At 51.9% G+C, this 18,189-nt stretch overlaps 1 protein-coding gene and 1 pseudogene across 1 annotated transcript in view; one reads left to right on the forward strand and one right to left on the reverse strand.

Annotated features, from left to right (window-relative positions):
• The window catches only part of TSC22D3 (TSC22 domain family member 3), a 57,719-nt gene that overhangs the window by 10,042 nt on the left and 29,488 nt on the right, over window positions 1-18,189 (reverse strand). The window lies entirely within an intron of this gene.
• On the forward strand, window positions 1,647-4,250 carry LOC113610920 (COP9 signalosome complex subunit 9 pseudogene; annotated as a pseudogene).

Consider the following 18,189-nt stretch of genomic DNA (forward strand, 5'->3'; position numbering starts at 1 on the left):
GCTGGGGACGCTGAGCCAGCAGACAAGGGGCCTGTGAAGAGGCCAGGGGCTCTGAGGTGCAGCACCTGACTCCCCTGTGGGCCCCGCTATAGAATGGGTGACCTCTGAAGTGGTCCAGGTTCCCTGGGGAACAAAACGACGGTAATAACGCCGGCCTCTTCAGGCGCGGGGGCTCCTGGGCCACCATGGGTGAGCATTATGAGTCTCCCAAGGCTCTCACATTGTACGCCCGAGGCCCTTGTTTAACTCACAGCGGAGCTATTCACCGTGGGCTCACTTGAGGTAGCTCCTTGATCCTCTGTTGTGCGACTCTGTGACTTGTGAGGAAAGGCTCTGTAATTGCAAAGGGCCTCTGGCTCTCCAGCCGCCTCCCCCCTCCCTTGGGTTTCCCGGATGGAAAGAAGGCAGCCCAGCTGAGGTGGGGGGCGGTGGCAGGAAGGGGCAGGGGACACACTAGTCAGGAGAAGAGAAAGAAAGGACAGAAACAAGGCAAGCTTCTCCCTGGGGGCACCCCACCCAGCCCCAGCCATGGGAACAGAGCCAGGCAGCTCAAAGGCATGCGGGGAGGGGTTAAGGAAGGCCTCCTGCCCGGTTTGAGAATTGCTGACAAGGAATACACACACCTTATCAGGAAGAAAGGGCGGCACACAAGCACACACACACACACACACACACACACACACGTTTATGCAAACACCCGTTCAGCCTTTGACAAAGTCTAATTCACAGAGCTAGGCACGCAGAGGGCATCATTCCATCTCTGTCTCTCTCACCTGATGCCAGCTTCGTGACCCCCAAAGGGGTAGTAAAGCAATAGGACATGCAAAGTGGCAAGGCAGGACGCTGTAGACCCAGTCAGAGTGTTACAAGCCGTGGCCTCTGCTCTCTCTGACATCCAGAGCTGGCTGCGTGCTGTGCAGGGGTCATAGGTGACAGGCTCTTGGGGGAAGCTTGGAGTGGAAGTTAGGTGGGCATAGGGGGAACCAGCTTGAAGCTTCACACTGTACACCGGGCACAGGAAGTGCTGGTGCCGCCAGGTCCACAGTTTTCAAAGATGTCAATCACACATTCAAATGAAAGAGAAATAAAAACAAGCACCATTTGTGTACAATCAATCATGTGAATGCCTAGGAAATGATTCCCATAGGCTCCTCACGAGGACAGCTCTAAAGAGAGCCAGTCCTGGCATAGATGTCACATGTGACTGACGACCTGAGAAGTGTGATTTGAATGGCACTGAGAAAAATTCCTCTCAGTCCAAGCTGTTTGCCTGACCGGACTACTGCAGTGCCTACAAACGTCACGCTCGGAGTCATACCTTTGAGTTATAATGGAATTCTTTACACTTTGAGGAATTAGGAAAGTTTTTTCTTCCAGTGCAAAAGCCCTGGGAGAGTACCACATTCTGCCACTATCAGCTATAAATACTTAAATAGGGATAAACTAAAGTTCTGTAATACTTTCAACACAGTAGTCAGTGGTGGATCAGCATCAGAAGATGATTAAACACACAGCAGGTACAACTTGCTGGTGGGCTGTGGAGGGAAAGAAATGGGTCCAGGTGAGGAGAGTATGGATATCCTGGGCTCCAGCCCTAGAAAATCTAGTAGAATACATCTGTGGCTTGAGAAGGGTACTTTCAGGAGATGAGGATGCAGCTCTTCTGGCCCCAGTCCATGGAACTGCTTTTGGGAACCACTGGCCTACAGGTGAGAGCCAAGACAGGATCTACCCGAAGACTCCCCAGAGTGCCACGACCACCACGACCCACTCTGTGTGACACACGATGATGGGGCTCAGCATATTCTGAGCCTAACATCTGTTCAGTCATCTCCTTCCCTGTCATGTCTGGCTACCTCTTTCCCTCTCACTCCTGAAAACTTGATCAGAACGTGAATGAGAGCTGCTATTAGAAAGATAACGCAAACTTGCTCTGATTTATAAATCAACCTTTGGCAAATTTGGCTTCTCTGTTAATGAGGAACAGATTGCTTCTAAGACACTTCACAGCTGTCTGTGGGAACTCTTGGCCTGGGAGGTTGGAGGCGTGGGAGGCAGGTATCACAGGGCGGGAAGGGAGAAGAACCTGGAGAGAGGGAGAGAACGGAGAGGGGCTGATTTTTCTCCAACAGCACAGTCTGGTCAGTTAAGCTGCCCTATCCCCCTTCAACAAAAGCCAGCTCTCCTCCAGCCCTGTGGCTGTCCCTGCCTGGTCAAACGTGGATCCATTCCGAGGTTGGCTGGAGGGCTGTGACTCATTCCCCCCTCAGGAGCTTGCTGGGGCTGACTACAAAGACTTGCCAGGATCTCTGCAAACGTGCCCATCCCGTCCCTGAGCCAAGCCTTGCGCTCCCCTGCCCCTACCATCCGCATCCCATCCCATGGCTTGCAAGCGCCTCCGGGGCAAGGAGGGCACCCCTGCGGCTTACTGACTCCCCTCTCCCAAGGGAACTCACTGCTCTCTGTGGTACGCATCCGGCCTGTGTTTCAGTATTTTATTTTATTTTTATGTTTAATTTACACTGCCTGCTAGGTTTGGGGCTTAAATAAACAAAGGCTATGTTTCCCCCAAGGCCTGGACTTCCCAGTTGCCTGTCAGCAATAGAGTAACCCTTTTAACCTCTTTTCTTGCCCCTTGAGACACGCAGTGTTGGGGGTGGGATTGGAAGAGAAAGATACTTTGGGTCAAAAGCCTGGAAATTCTTAGTGCCAGCCTAAAATACCACCCCCTCGCTCTTCTCCACATGAATGTTAAGCCCCGAAGCTGCCTTAGCAAGTACAGACTTCCTTCAAAGGCCACTGCAAGACTGTAAGGGTTAAGGCACAAAAACGGAAAATTCAAAGTATTTGCATTGATTATTTGAAAAATCTACTTACAGATGTCTTTGTACCACTGAGCAAAGACAGAAGGGCCCAGGTCTTGGTGGGTGGAGCCTTGGCAGTGAGCAGCCTTAAAGGCCTATAGACTGAGCAGAGCTCGGTGGGCCTGCCTGGGAAAGGCTTCCTGCCAAAGCTCATACACCTTAAAAAATAAGAGGAACACTGGCCCCTGTGTCCTAGGATAGAGCTCTAACAGCAAAGTAACAAATCCTGGTCAACAGTTCTGACATCCTGTTATTTGCTAAAACTAATAATACTGTGGCGTTTGTTGACAGAGTTGCAGAAGAGCTAAAGTAAACATGGAAACTGAGGAAAGGCCAAGTATAGACGGTTACTAGCTCAGCAGTTGAGAAAAGGGAGTTTCACAGACACTCCTTGGACATCTGGGGGCAGTGGGGCCTGAACACAGTTGGGAGACAACCCAGAGGCATCTGTCTTGTCACCAGGTGATTTCTCTCTAACAATAGGCTACTGCAATAATGGGCTTGGCCCATGGAGCTGAGTCCTCAGACAGAGAGTAATGACAAGACGAATTGAGAGGGACTCTCCTAGTGCGTATGCCAGGGTAGGTGCCCCCTGAGAAACGCAGCTCTGGCACCCATTCTAAATGAACTAGGTCAAGTGGGAAGAAAATACGTCAGAAGCCCAGAGTTCCTTTTCTACCTTACCACCAGGCCCCCAGAACTGCTTAGAAGGCTTCTAAACCCCCTATGCTGCTAGCTCCTCGTTCATGAAATGGGAATGATGCCCCCCTGCCCCACATAAACAACACACAAGGTGTATATGTTTATGGACTCCCCAAAGTCTGGAAATGGAGATAACATTGTATAGTTTTTGCAGACTGATGATGTCCTTGACAACATGTATATATGTGCCTATGTTTCCAGACATGGTGGATATCCTATAGGCGGCATAGCTGAGTTCTTCAGGTAGTAAAAAGGGCCATGTGAATGCGATATGTGCCGTGATGAGTAAGGGCCCTGGTCCTCAAATGCTGTTGGCAAAATGGCTCACCAAACGAGCAGTCCTATCAATGCTGTTTCAAAGTCCAGCATTTCTAACTTCCTGTCCAGTTCCAGTTTGTTGTTTCCATGATTTCACAAGTTATGGATACTGCCTATGGGGAGGGGCATAGTTTGAGGGACTGATGTTCAGATGGAATCAACATTCAAAATTTAGTGTCTTGACAGGCAGAGGTGAAGCAGGCGGTGGACGAGATGTTTCCCGAGGGTGCCGGGCCCTACATGGATCTGGACGAGGCAGGAGGCAGCACAGGGCTCCTGATGGACTTGGCAGCCAATGAAAAGGCAGTTCATGCAGACTTTTTTAATGATTCTGAAAATCTCTTTGATGATGATGATATCCAGTGAGGTGTGTCCGGCGGTGTGTTTGCTCAAGTTTTGCCACACGGTGGTGTGGCGGATCTCCTCAAAGGACAATTTCAGATGGTTCCAGAGAACTTGTGGAAATCACTTAAAATTAGGAGATGGTTAACCAAGAAAGAGAAGATGGTTTTAACCATCTGGATGAGGCCTGTTAATCTCTGAATGTGGCCAACTTTTGTCCTTAACTTCAATTAAAAAAAGTGATGTTATTAAAAAAAAAAATTTGCGTCTTGAAGGTCTTAGCAATCCTTCCCTCACAGAGGACTTGTAACTTGCATAAAGTTTTGGCCTTGAGAGCTTCTCCAATGGCACAGTCAGTAATCAGCAGGACCCCTAGTCTTTCAAGCAGGACTGAAGGCACAGCGAGATAAGATCATGACCACTGGAAGTGGACAGTGCAAATGGTCTCAAGTGAGCAGTGACTGGCTTTCTAGACTAGAATACAAGCTCTTCGAGGGCAGGGGCTTATCTTATTCATCACGGCACCCCCAGAGTCTAGACTAGTGCCTGGCACACAGTCTCAATGCCATAAACATGTGCTTAATAAGTAAAGAGAAGGTTTAGATAAGTATTAGAACTTGGCTAATGGCCTCCACAGGGAAGAACTACAGGCAAATTCATGAATTTGCCTTCTGTTAACATGTTAATTTGGGGACAATCATTGTACAAGAGCAACTCTGCAGTTAAAAACACGGAAGACTGGTGAAAATCAAACATACTTGGAAAACCCAACCCAAACACAATTTAATTGAGTAAGTGGCCACTAATGACCTGGAACCAAGGCCCGACCTCTTCAATAAAAGGGATAATTCACCCGTGTGTGTGCTCCTGGTTCTGCACTAATGCTGGGACTTTGCTCAGTTCCCATCTTTAGCTGGAGGGGCTGGGTCAGTTGGGAACAGGGCACCCACAGGGAGCAGTAGAGGGTGATGAAGCCCAGGAGGAGGGCAGCCAAGTCTCAGCTGGCAGTAACATCAAAGAGGGATTTCAGGCTAGCAAGCCTGATTCTGAGCAAGTGACAGCCACATAACTGGAACGATGTGGCGGGGGTGGGTTGCAGATAAAAAATCCATCCTGACTAAAAATACCCTGATGACCATCAACATAAAGGAAATTCTCACCATTAATGTCATCCTTGGGTTTGAAGTCTTGAGGGTCCCTGTTAACATGAAAGGTCTTTCTCAGAAGGGGAACTATTTAGTTTTTCTCCGGGAAGGAACATGATGACCTGCTCACTGTGGTCCGAATAGTTGGGGGGCTTCTGGGAGAAGTGACCCAGGCTGACTAAGTATATAGACTAGGGGGGTACTGCCTGGGGTGGGCCATACAATGGGTCCTGGCTAACTGGTGGCCTTAGGCTTTCAGGGGACAGGCAAATGTGCCCAAATATTCCTGGACTCACTGTAAAGAAACCAAACTGCCTGAGTGGGCAGCTTTGAGTAGCAGAGTTTATGACAAAGGAGATTGTTTTCTCCTGCTCTTCTTGGTAAACACAAGCAAACTGTTCTGAAGAGGCCGCGAGGAGCAGTAATATATATATGTCCAAGCCCGACTCGGGGTATCTATCTTCAGTGCTTTCCCGTCCGGGGAATCTTGTTTGCATATGCTCATCAAAGCATCCTCCCTGGAAATCTCCTCCTCAAGTCCTACTGACTCACTGATAAGTTGGCATAGGTAAGAAATGGAAGGCTCTGTGACTGATAAGGGGTTGATGGGTTCTCCTTCCCCCTGGTAATTTCTTTTTACCAAGAGCCTCCTGTTGACCCAAAGGAATGCGTCCAGTGGGGGAAATGCCAGGCAGGAGGTCAGGTTGCTGGGGGGAGCTTTCTTTGGCCATCTTCCACCAGTCTCTGTTGGCAGTTGCCTTCTCTGCCTGTGTAGCAGGCGACTCTGGCGGCAGACACAGTACTCACACCAGAGCTGGCCAGGGCAGCCCTTGCCCCTCAGCACCCCTCTTTCTTGCCCTTGTAAAACTGGCGAAACCTCAGCCCCAGAACCCCACTCTAGCTTGACCAGGTGATGGCCAACTGCTTGATACCAGGCAGAGCTGGGCCGATGGAGGGAGGCAGGGGAGTAGGGCTGGGCAGGTTCTCCCACCCCCGTGGCTCTGTTGTGAGGTGCTGACAGCTGAGAGAGGACCTGAAACCAGTTAGCCTGGGGCTCCCAGCCAGCAGTGTATTTTCATCTTGTTTTGACTGGGACTGTCCTCCTCTGTGTAAACACGTCCATGTCAAGGGGAAGAAAATGTAGAACAGCTTAAAATAGGTGGGTGGAATGCATCCCACCCATGAATCACCAGCTCAGGGAATGCCCTGCAGGTAGGCCTTGCTTTAAGCAAACCTGACATATGAAAACCTTAATTCAACAAGAGGGTAGCGATGCACCGCTATTAGGTCTTGACCTATCACTGAGAGATCTCAAAGCCACATCTGGTCCAAATAATAACTTCAGTAGCTCCCATGTACTGATTACTTAGCAGGCACTGTGCTAAGAGTATATTCATTAGCCTTTTGAACGTTGTCAAGAGTTATGGATAACTGATAGTAGGAATTGGGTATCGTATTATCATTAAGCCCATTTTGTGGATGAGGAAACTGAGGCCCAGACAGGTTAAGTGACTTGCCTAGAGTTACCTGGCTCATAGTGGCAGAGGAGAGATGTGAACCTCTGGGGTGTGATTCTAAAGCTCCAGGCTGTCTCTAGCTGGGCATTTAGCTTTGTCTTGAGATTTCTAGGCAGGGCTGCATTCTTGGCATGAATGTCCATTCGTGCTGAGCCCCCTTCATCACAGTTTGCAGGGGAATGATTAACAGGCCTTTATCAGGGTTAGGGTGGGGGAGCCCCCCAGGTGGGGGATGGTTCTTGCCACTGACTAAAGGATTCCCATAAGGGGGGCCCCCCTAGCATGCCAGGATCGGACAGATCTGCATTTCATTTCAGGCCTGGCAGACTGTTTAAGGGCAACTGCTTGACCAGACACAGGGAAGGTCCCTCCTAATTGCAAGTAAGTACAAACTACTCGACACCAGGCTGGGGTAGGGACAAAAAGACTCAGTATAATCCAGTATAAGGAAAGACCAAATGTAAACATGTATTTTGAAAAAAAAAGTCACCAATCACAATGTTGGTGCAGGGCTGGCCCCCAGGCTAAACTGTGAAGTAGGAGTGTGTCTTCAGAACCTTCCTGCTTCATTTTTGGGTACCTTCTTCCTGCCTGTCCCTGCAGGTGACCTGTGCCCTCCTGCTGCCTAGGGTTCCATGGGGCCCCTCACTACTGTTTGCAGCTGCCTGTCTTCCCTAGCAATGCCCCCTTTAAGGGGGACTCTTAGTCTCCCTCCCCCAAATCATAAGGACCCAGCCCATCCTAAAGGACAAATCAGGAGATGTGTTTGTGTAAGTGATAAGTAGTAGCTTAACAGGTTTTCCCCAGATCATGGGGCTCTAACCCTTAGATTTCAGTCAGTGGTACAATTTTAGGCATGGGCGGGGGGTGTGGAGCTGGGCAGAGAACAAGCTGGGTGGGGGCAACAGTGGGAGTGGGGGAGACTGCTCGTCAGTGACCTTCAAATCTTGCCAAGTAGGCCATGTGCTCCTGTCAAGTCTGGGTCTGCATGGAGGGATAAGCGCTCCACCCTTACACTCATGCTGTATTGTTTCCAGAGCATGGTAGACAGGGCACTGGGATAATAGTCAGGAGACAGGAGTCTGGCCTGGTTTTGCCTCTGGCTACTGGAACAACCTTGGAAAAGTCTCATAACCACTCTGAGTCCCAGTTTCCCCTAAATGTAAAATGAGAGGATCAAGGCTGCGAATTTATAGTTATTTGGGGGCTTATTTGATGAATGATACCCCCATTTAGACTGGGAGCTCCATGAAGCCATATACCAAGGGCCTATAACAGTGTATGGCACATAGTAAGTGCTCAGCGAATGGAATAATTGAATGAAGGAAGGAAGGAAGGAATGGCAAAAGTGACTTCTAAGGTTGCTGCCAGTTCCATCAGTCACAGCCTTGACGTCCTCAGATGCAGCTCTTTACAGCTGTGCCTCTGAGTGGAGAGGCCCAGGCCAAAGGCTGGGTTAGGCCTTCAGGCCCTTGCCCTCAGGACCAGAAGGTACAGGGGCAGCCTGCACTGCAGAGGGGCAGGCTCTGGGACCGAAAGCAGTAGGCAAGAGCTTCTGGGAGGCCCAGGAGGCTTGCAGGATGCTGGATGGGGTGGGGGTGTGGTAAGGAATGTAGGAAGGGAAGGGTCGGTCAGGAGAAGTCAGGAGAGTAACTTTTACACAGTTTTCTGTAAAACGGGAAGCTGAGATAAGAGAGACTTGATGGGTGTCTGGGCTGAGGTAGGAAAAGTGCCGAGTTGCATGGTGACTCAAGGTCAGGAGCTGGAATGGGGCCCAGAGCTCTCAAGCCTCTGCTCACCCCCTTGGGACTGGCCTCTGGCTCCAGGCCAGCTCCCTGAATAGCTCCCCTCCCCCACTCAGCCGTCCACAATTCCAGCTTCTTACGCCAACCTGCTTCCCTGTCCAGCTGATGCCTTGGCTGCCCCCTCCCCCTCCCCCACTGAGACGTGAAGTCCTCCCCCAACCTCCCTCCGAGACTCCGGTGCAGTCACCCATTAGACCTCTAGAAGCAGACTTGCCCACCCCCCTTCTCAGCATCGCCCGCATTCAGACTCTGACGCAACTCCTCACCTTCTTACGCAAAAGGCTGCCTCCCTCCCCTCCCCTCCCTTCCTGGCCTGCCCCCCTGCCCTCCCCTCCCCCACCCCACTCCGTGGCCAGGGCACTCTCCTAGGAATACTCCCAGACAATATTCTAAGGCGCTGAGATATTCTCGCGTGTCCCCACTCTTTCCTCTAGCACCCTTTCACGTTTCAACAGGAGCCACAGTTTCAATCCAGGAAAATGAATCTTTAAGAGTGAAATTTCAGGTATTAGTGAGTGGAGAGAGAGAGATTTATGGGGCAGGGGTCTTTCCCAGAATTCCTGATATAACGCTGTGGAGGTGGTTACCTCCATAGTCTGGATGCTCGTTAGACCAATTCTGTCTTTTGCTGCCCTGGGATTTGGGAGATCAAAGTTCTGGTCCCATCTCTGCCATTAAAACTGTCTGTGTGACCTTGGGTAAGTCATGTAATCTCACTGAGTCTCGGTTTCTTTATCTGTCAAATGGGAGTAATTACCCTTGCCCTACCCACCTCGACAGGGGTGTTTTGAAAATTAAAGGAGATGTGTGTGTGTGGTGTGTGTGTGTGCGTGTGTGTGTGTGTGTGTGTGTGTGTGTGTGTGTGTGTGTGAGAGAGAGAGAGATAGAGAGAGAGAGAGAGAGACCACTAACTGCAAGGCCCGGGACAAATATCAGGGATTACTCATTCAGGTTACTTGTACAGCCCTTTTTACAAAAATGCCAGTGTGCCTTTGGCCTGCCCCCTTCCTCTGTTTCTCCTCGAGGGCTTGGGCCTTAGCCAAATCTGGTCTCCTGTGTAACTCTGCCCAGCTTTGAGAACATCTCCCGCCCCTCCCCCAACCCCTCACCACCCATCCTGTCGCCCTCAGGCCTTCCTTCACCATCCAAGGGCCTCTTGCCACACTCTCTCCCTCTCTCGCAGCCCAGGGCCCAGGGCCATCCGTGTGCGCCGAGTGACCCTGCTCTCCCAGCCCTGACCTCAGCCCATCCCCATAAAAGCTTTGAAGAGGAAGGACTCTGGGGCAGGGGTAATGACTGAACTTGATGATTTGCTACAGAGGCTGAGCACAACGCAGAACACCCAGCATGCGCTCCAGAAACACATCATTGTTTGGTTGCGTGTGCTGAGGGAGACCTGGGGGTGGAGTCTGCTTTGGGGCTCCTGACATCGCACCAGATAGGCAACTGCTCCACCTCTAGATCCGCCAGGCCCCGCCCGCCTGGTCTTCCCACCCATCTTTCCCTTCACCTCTCAACCCAGAGAATGTGCTGGGCTCTTTCATCTCCAGGACCTGCATGCTAGAATGTGATTTGGGGCCTCCCTGGCCTAGCGCCACTGAGTTTCTCTGGTGACCCCACCTTTCCCCCAGGGACAAGAGGCTGAGAGCAGTCTGGGGCACCCTCTGAATTTCCCAGCATAAGCAATCAGCTCTCTCTGAAGGCCGTACCCAGGAATCTTCTCACCTGAGGAAACCTGGGTTTCCCTCTTCAGAATTAGGGGCTCCTGGGATTTTCCTAGGGGCTGGAGAACAATGCTTACCACAGTTCAGCATGGATCTAATAGCTCTGCTCCTATATTAGGTTGACAGCAGTCCCCTTGGCTGGAATGTCTCTTGGTCTAGCAAATACTAGAGAGGGTTTCTTCTAAATGGCGGGGGCAAAGCCCTTACTTTTATCCTTCAGGGCTTCGTTTCAACCTCCCCTCCCCGAAGGAGGAAATTAGAAGCAAAAGGTGACCTTGCTAGGCCTTGGCAGGGAACTGGTGACAGGGTGGCAACACAAGGCCTTATTTTGTTGGCCCCTGCCACCTGTCTCCCTCCCTCTGCCTGCTGTTGGGGCCCCATGTTGGCAGGCAGGTGGAGAGGAGGTGGAACTCTCTGGAGAGGCCACCTGGGAAAGCTGGTCTCATAATGAGAACCTCAGTCACCTGGAATTGGTTTTTCTTCACTCCATTTTTTCCCCTAAGAGGCTAACAATTCCAATCAGGGATTTGTTTAAGAGCATCCAATGAATGGGGCAAAGGTCACACAAGAGTACTGGGCTCTGAATCAGGAGAGAGACCAACTTTTGCTCCTGGCCCTGCCGTGACGTTGTTCTGTGACCGCAAGCTGGTTGAATTCCCTCTCAGGCCCTCAGTTTCCCCACCTGTCCAGACTCTATCTCTGGTCCTGGGCAGGGATCAGCGATGTATAAAATCCAAGGGTGTCAAATACTTAGTGATGGGCCCCTGAACCCTCTGTCCTCTGTGGAAGAAGCCCTGCCAATTTGAAAGCGTTTCCATTCCCCAAACCCCACTTGGAGCTTACCCTTTGGTGAGTCCACTGTAGCAGTCACCACCCTTAACATCTGGTCCAGGACCCACTCAAGACCTCTGTGCCAGGCGGTGGCTCCTTAACTGGCATGCCCTCCAACCAAGGCCCCCCTCACTGAACATGCATCCATGTCCCTCCCTTCCAATCTCTCCTTTGAGATGACCTCGCCCTGCCTCTTCCTCCCAATTCTCCTTGCTCTCCTTTCCCCCCAGCTCACTATTGCTCTGGGAAAACCATCCTTCTTTTCTCCTGGCAAATATGTCAGATACACACTGGCTGGCTTCCTCCTTAAATGGGCAATTCTCCCCTTTGGCCTACTTGGCATTGTCTGACCTCTTTTTGTTGTGTTTTGCCTTCCCACATATTCAGAGAGATGGAAGGAACCTTGAGGATAAACTAGTTCCAACCCCTCCTTTTATAGGCGAGGAAACAAATTTGAATACAGCAAATGACTTGCCCAGGGTCACACAGCCAGGCAGGGGCAAAGCCAAAACTCCATCCAGGTCTACCTGATTCTGGGGCTTCTGCTCCTTTACTCTGCTCCCTTACTCTGCTCCCTTACCCTTCAGGTAAGGCCTTAGCCCACCAGCTGCCATTCCCCTCTTTCTCCAAATGCACCTATTGCCCATGTCACACCGCTGAGCACTGATTCTATTCCCTAATTGTTTCCCATGTGTGTATCTAGGTTTCCCAACGAGAAAGTAGTCTACGAGGGCGGGAGCTAACTCATTCCTCCCACTTGAATGAGGCACAAAAAGGGGAAGTGAGCCGCCTAAGGTCATGCAGCTCTTCAGTGGTAGAACTGGGAACCAGATCTAGGTCTCTGAGTCTCCACTTGGGGCCTCTTCCCACTATACCACGATGTGGTGCACCTCTCTTTTTATCCCATTTTTCCCATTCTGTACTGTACTGGGATGTTTCATTCTTGCTTCTTCTTTATATTCTTATCCTCCTTCTTAACTTCTGCATTTCTCACAAATCTGCTGGATTTTAGAGCTGGAAGGGACCTCGGGGATCATTAGTTTCACCTATCACTGCACAGATGAGGAAACTGAGACCAGGAGAGGGGAAGTCATCTGCTCGAAATCAGAGAGCTAATTAGTAGCCCAGCTGGGAGCCAAGTCCAAGTCACCAACTCTTAGTTCAGTGCTCTTTCAACCACCCTCTTCCTGTCTGCACTCTTTGCCAAGAGTCCTTCTTGTTTGGAAATCCCCCCTCCTCTGCCCTCCAGGTCCTGCAAGATCTGAGAGTGCTTGGGCCCAGGGTCATAGAGCATCATTGGGGAAAGGTAGAAGGAGCAGAGGCCTGGAACTGCCCATATCCTCCCACTTCCCACCCTGGAAGGCCCCAGCCTGGCCTTGCCGAGAGTGCTGACTACCAAGTATGTGTTGAGATAAAGCAATAGCCTCTCGGATTCTCAGTTCATGGCCTAGACGGTGGCGTCAAAGCCCGAGCCGGCTGCAAAATGAGGTCAGTTCACTGTCCTCCCAATGGAAAAATCTTGTAAAATCAATAGCACTTATAACGTCAACAGACCCGGAGACCTTTCCTGTTTATTTTTTCCTTCTTTCTCACCCACCCTGCTGTGAAGGCACAGACAACACAGGAATCTGGCCAGCGAAGCTGCAAAGGCCAGACCATAGCTCCCAGAGCCCCTGAACCGAATGGGGAGGGGTGGGTGCACATCAAGGTATGAGTGACTTGTGAAGACCCCGGCCAAGGCCCTCCTGGCTAACCCTCGGGCAATGCTAATCAGATCCTAGGCCCTCCTTGGTAACTGGCACCTGGTTGGGAATAATCAGAAGCTGTCCGGAGCTCCAGTAGTGATTCTGGAAGCTCGGCCTTACCCGAGCTTTGCCACACTGGGCCTTCACTAAGGAAGAGAATAACTAGAAAGCCAATTAGACAACACCATGGGGCCTTCCTGCACTGGGAAGTGTCTGAGGCCCTCAGACTGGAGTGGATGTTGGCCCTTTTCCCAGACATCCTTCCCCCAGCCCCAGTGGGTGTATACTACCTTCCCTCCATGCACACAGAGAGTGGCTGCCCTCATGCTGTTATTTGCATGGTCACAAACAGGCTTCTTCCTCCTGCCCCGAAACTGGTCCTGAAACCAGACCACAGAGCCTGAGCCTGACATTTCTTCTATTAAATGCTGTCCTTTATATGAAAGTACTGTGAATTTATTCCAACCTGGATTCATTTCACAAATATTTACTGAGCGCCTACTCTGTATCAGACACTGGTAGCTTCTATCAACTGTGTTTTGTGCAGTTGAAGACTGCTGTACCTCACGAGTTCCAAACGAGCATGTAGGGTCAGATGAAGCTCGGGGGTCAGCTGCGAAGGCAGGTCCTGAGAGTAAGCGTGTACCATAGTGTGGGTCTCTGCACATCGGGGATACTGAGGCATGGGCGCCTAGGGTGGTGAGCTGGGAGATGCCACTTCTACACAGACTCCTAGGACCAGGGACAAACCTCACACACCAGAGAAGTTGTCCTGGGTAGCCGCAAGAGGCAGAGGTGAGGACAATCACAGGGCCTTCCATGGCTAAGGGACAGCTGTGCGCTCCACCCTCAGTCCTTGCCTGTTGACCTCGCAAGCAAGGCAAAGGACAGGACATTTTGGAAGGAGCGGTGCTCTCTTTTCTGATATGTCCCCCGGGCCCCTGAGTTTGGTTCCCTTGCTGGTCAAGAGGTATCCAAGGCATTTAAAGGCAACTAGGTATTTCTTCAGGGGACAGTGTTCCTGGTTAAACACCCACCCCCACCTCCCAAGTGCATGAACTTGACTTTGCAGCTCATCTTCTCCTAGGCAAGGTCTTGGTCCTGGGCCTGGTCCCCCCACCCTGCCCTCTGGGTGATCTTGCTAAAGGATGCCAAGGGAGTTGGTGGCAGGGGCTGGGAGCAGAGCCCAGGTTTCCTGGATCCTGGCCTGGCACTCTTGCCACCAGATCCCACTGCCTCTCCCTCTCTTCTCTTGCCCTTTGTGCTCTGTCTGCACCGTCTGGAGGCACGTGCCCTGCACCCCACTAGCTTTCACTGCATGAGATATTTCTGTCCGACACCAGTCAGCAGTTCAACCATATGGGGCATGGGGAGTCTGGCTGTCTGCTGCCCGTGGGGCCAGGCCCAGGTGGGGGAGGGGGAGGGCGGGTCGCTCTGCTGGTCTGGGATCCACAGAGCTGCAGCCCTAATGCAGTCATTTTTTTTCCAGGGGCCCTAGGTGGGGCCCCTAAGCTTAGCATCCCAGGGCTAGGGCTAGGTCACCGTGGGTCCCCACTCCCAGGGCTGTTGCTACGATACCGGGTTCTACAAGTGCTGAGTGGCACTGCCGGGGCCGGATGCAAACGGCATGCAGCAGGGTCTAGCTGTGAGCCAGTTGGCCAGCTGACATTTCAGGGTCCAAAGAGCTTGTGTGTACTGGACAAGCTGTTTATTGTGGTCTTGGCACTGCCCGGCCCTTCAGACAGCAACAAATGCTCCCAAACTGGGAAAGGAGAGGAAATAAGGAGACAGCCGTAGCCAAAGAAGACCTGGAGTCTCTTTCCTCACACCATTTGCTCCCTGCAGCTGACATGGTGCTGGTGCCAACCATCGGAAGTGCCCCTGTGAGGGTACCGGAGGGGGCAAGCCCCACAAACCTCCATCCGTGAAGACCTACATTGCAAATCATGTACATGCCCACATCAGCATCCTTCCGACTGCCCAGCTCTCAGAGGCCACTGCTGAGGGAAGGTTGAGCAGTCAGAAAACACTAGGAATGAGAAATCTTGATGTCACAAAGTTTAAACACGCAGAAGAACTGGTACCCCAAGGCTGAAGGTTCTTCACACACACACACACACACACACACACGGAAACACACACATGCGCGCACGCACACACACACACACACACACACACACCATCTTCAGAGAGATAATTATCAACAGGCCATGATAGAAATGGTCATTTCGAGTCTTAGCCTGGTTTTTTAAGTTACACTCAGGGTTGACAACATGCTGGGGAACGTGCAGCAAGGGCATGTGTATTAGAGCATAGGGTGGGTGGACAGATGAGACATAGGAGACCCCAAATGAGGGAAGCTGAGAAGCCAGAGTCCAGAGAAGTTGTAGGAAAGGTAGAGTTTCCCAGAAGACATTTGGCCCTATCCACGCCTGCGAGTCTAGTCTGGCCTATGGCCTGAGGAGAAGCCTTACTTGGGAGGGACGGAATCAGGGATAAGCGGTTGAACTCGGCCTCAGGCTCTTGACCTCCATACCTTGTTCCACCCAAGATTGTGGCTGCCAGGGCTGGACAAATGGAACTGCCAGAGTGCCTTCTGAGTGTCTTGGTCAGGTCCTCCAGTTTGTCTATGGTTTAGCACATAGTCAGTCTTATCAGCTCAGCTGTGCATGATAGATGCCTCCAATACACACACACACACACACACACACACACACACATACACACACACACACACACACACACACGGTAGCAGTAATGAACACCAGCAGTTAACATTCATTGAGTGCCTACTTTGCACCAAACATAGTTCAAAGCACTTCATATACAGTACGTATTTTATCTCAATTAACCCTCCCCAGTTTACAGAAGGGGAATCTGAGGTCCAGAGAGACGAAATAACTTAAAGTCCCACCAGGTAGAGTGGCTGAATAGGGATTCAGTAGAGGTCTGGCTGACTGCAAAGCCTGTGCTCATTAAACTACAGGGCCCTTGTGACTAAGCATATGAATGTGCCCATTTATACAAAAAGCCTCAGGGAAGGAAGGAAGAGCGGGGTAAAAGGGAAGATTGGAGAGCTGGGCCTTGGAGAAGAACCACAATGGTGGAGGAGATGGTGGGCCATGGTGTGAAAGAGGGAAGATGGGCAGCAGAACGCCCACCAGATGCCAGAAGCTAAGATTATCTAAGTTTACAACCTCACACCTCTTGGGAACCCCCAAGGCCCCCCATCATGGTGCTTGCCCTCACACCAGTACTCACTCAGTAAAACTGCTAAGGAGCAACCTTGGGGAATACACACAGACCAAGTTGCTGCCTCCCTCTTGGTAAGACCCAAGCTTTAAAGTGGTTTCCTCAGAGGCCAGGTCACCAGACATTACTTAAGCCCCCAGCACGTGGCAGGCACTAGGGGGATAGAGACAAACCCAACAGGCACCCTGCCCTTGAGATGTGGCAGGCTGGCAGAGGAGATGTTAGATTGGCCTTGAGCCACCCCCAGGGGTTAACTGGGGCTAACGGTGCGGGCTGTGCACAGTCAGGGAACAGAACGAAGCCCCTGGGTCTCCCCAGAGACAGGGCTGCTGCCTTTAGCTCCACTCACAGAGCTAGGCAGCCCAGCTGGCACCATTCTCCACTGGGTTGCTTCTACAAACGTAGCTCGGAGCAGCCTTTCAGGGCTGTGCCGGGACACTTTAGCTGACACACAGGGAGCCTGAAATGGGTGAGGGCTGGGAGAAGTGGTGAAGCCACAGGAGGATACCCTTGCCCTCTCGTTCTTTAGCTTCTGCCAGTGGGCCTCCCACCTCCAGCAAGGGGAGAACACTCTTCTTCAGAGCTCTCCCCCACCAGCCCATCGTCTCCTCCCTTCCTGGGAAGCCCAAGGCTTAGAGAAATGAGTCCAAGTAATTAACTAATTAATGAATATGGATGGGAAAGTTGCTGAGGTTGCTGGAAAACACCCTGTTGCAGCCAACACACACAGCCCAGCCAGGCACCCGCCTCCCAGCATGGGTGAGAAGGAAGCTCCGAGCGACTACTCGACTGTATCTCCCCAAGGCTCCAGCTGCATCAGAAGCACCCGCCACCCAGCAACCCCTCGCCCGATGCCAGGAGACCTGCCTCTGGATGGCACATCCCCTTGCAATGACAGCCACCACCACCCCACTCCAGCTGGGGCTACGATCTGCTCAGTTACTCGGCATCAAGGGTACTCTCTGTGGTCCAAGGAAGTCCGCCTGCGGGCTCTCCCAATGCAAAGTGCAAGGCTGCAGGAGATGGATGGATGGAGATAGGAGAAGGGGAGAGAAAAGCAGAAGGAGCAACCAAGAGGCACACACAGCTGGCAGGAGCCCATCTCCAGCTGTTGGGCGGGCTGTTTCCTTTGATAAAGCACTTGGCAGTACTCCCAGTTCTGTAGTTTCTGGCCTGCGAAAGCACACCCGGAGCACAAGCCTGCCTGTGGGAGGACTTCAGCCTTGCTTTGTTTTCTTTCTTTCTTTCATTTTTTTAAGCTTTAGAAGATGCCCCTCCCCTTCCAAGGAACCTCATCCCTCCCCCACACCTGGACAAAGTGAAGTTGTACCAACAGGTGATGTGGGCTGGGCTGCCAGCTGGTCGTCATAGAAAGTCAGTGCCACAGAGGCACAGGGGTGTGCAGTGAGGCCTAGGCCTGTGTGTGTGTGTATGTGTGTGTGTGTGTGTGTGTGTGTGTATGTGTGAGAGAGCGAGCGAGAGCGAGAGCGAGAGCGAGAGCGAGAGAGAGAGCGAGAGAGAGAGAGAGAGAGAGAGAGAGTCTGTGTTTGTCTGAGAGGCTCTGCTTGTTTGTTGTGGCTGACACTGCCTTCTGTGTGGCACACCATCACTGGTCTCCCCACCTAGCATCCTTCCAGGCTACTAATGTTTCCCCAGAAAGCACTGGGAAATAGGAGTCCCGCGGTCACGTGATCACACAGAACAACACGCCCTCCCTCAAACCCCTGGTCCTGTGGCTTTGTGGAAGCCAGTCTCCTCCAGCCCGTGTGAAATGAGGGGCCGGGCTTGAAGGCCTCCCAGGTCCCTTGGAGGAAGCAGAGCAGGCGCTGTAGCAGAGCCCCTGCCCCCTCGTCTCCCCCAGGCTCCTCAACAGCCTAATGACAAGCCGCCCCCAGGCCCCAGTGTCCCAGATCCCTGAGGGGAAGCTCATCGCCCGCCCGCCTG

The sequence above is a fragment of the Aethalodelphis obliquidens genome, unplaced genomic scaffold (assembly GCF_003676395.1).
Source record: "Aethalodelphis obliquidens isolate GAN/ISIS:26980383/991018 unplaced genomic scaffold, ASM367639v1 scaffold66, whole genome shotgun sequence".
NCBI classification, from domain to species: Eukaryota; Metazoa; Chordata; class Mammalia; order Artiodactyla; family Delphinidae; genus Aethalodelphis; species Aethalodelphis obliquidens.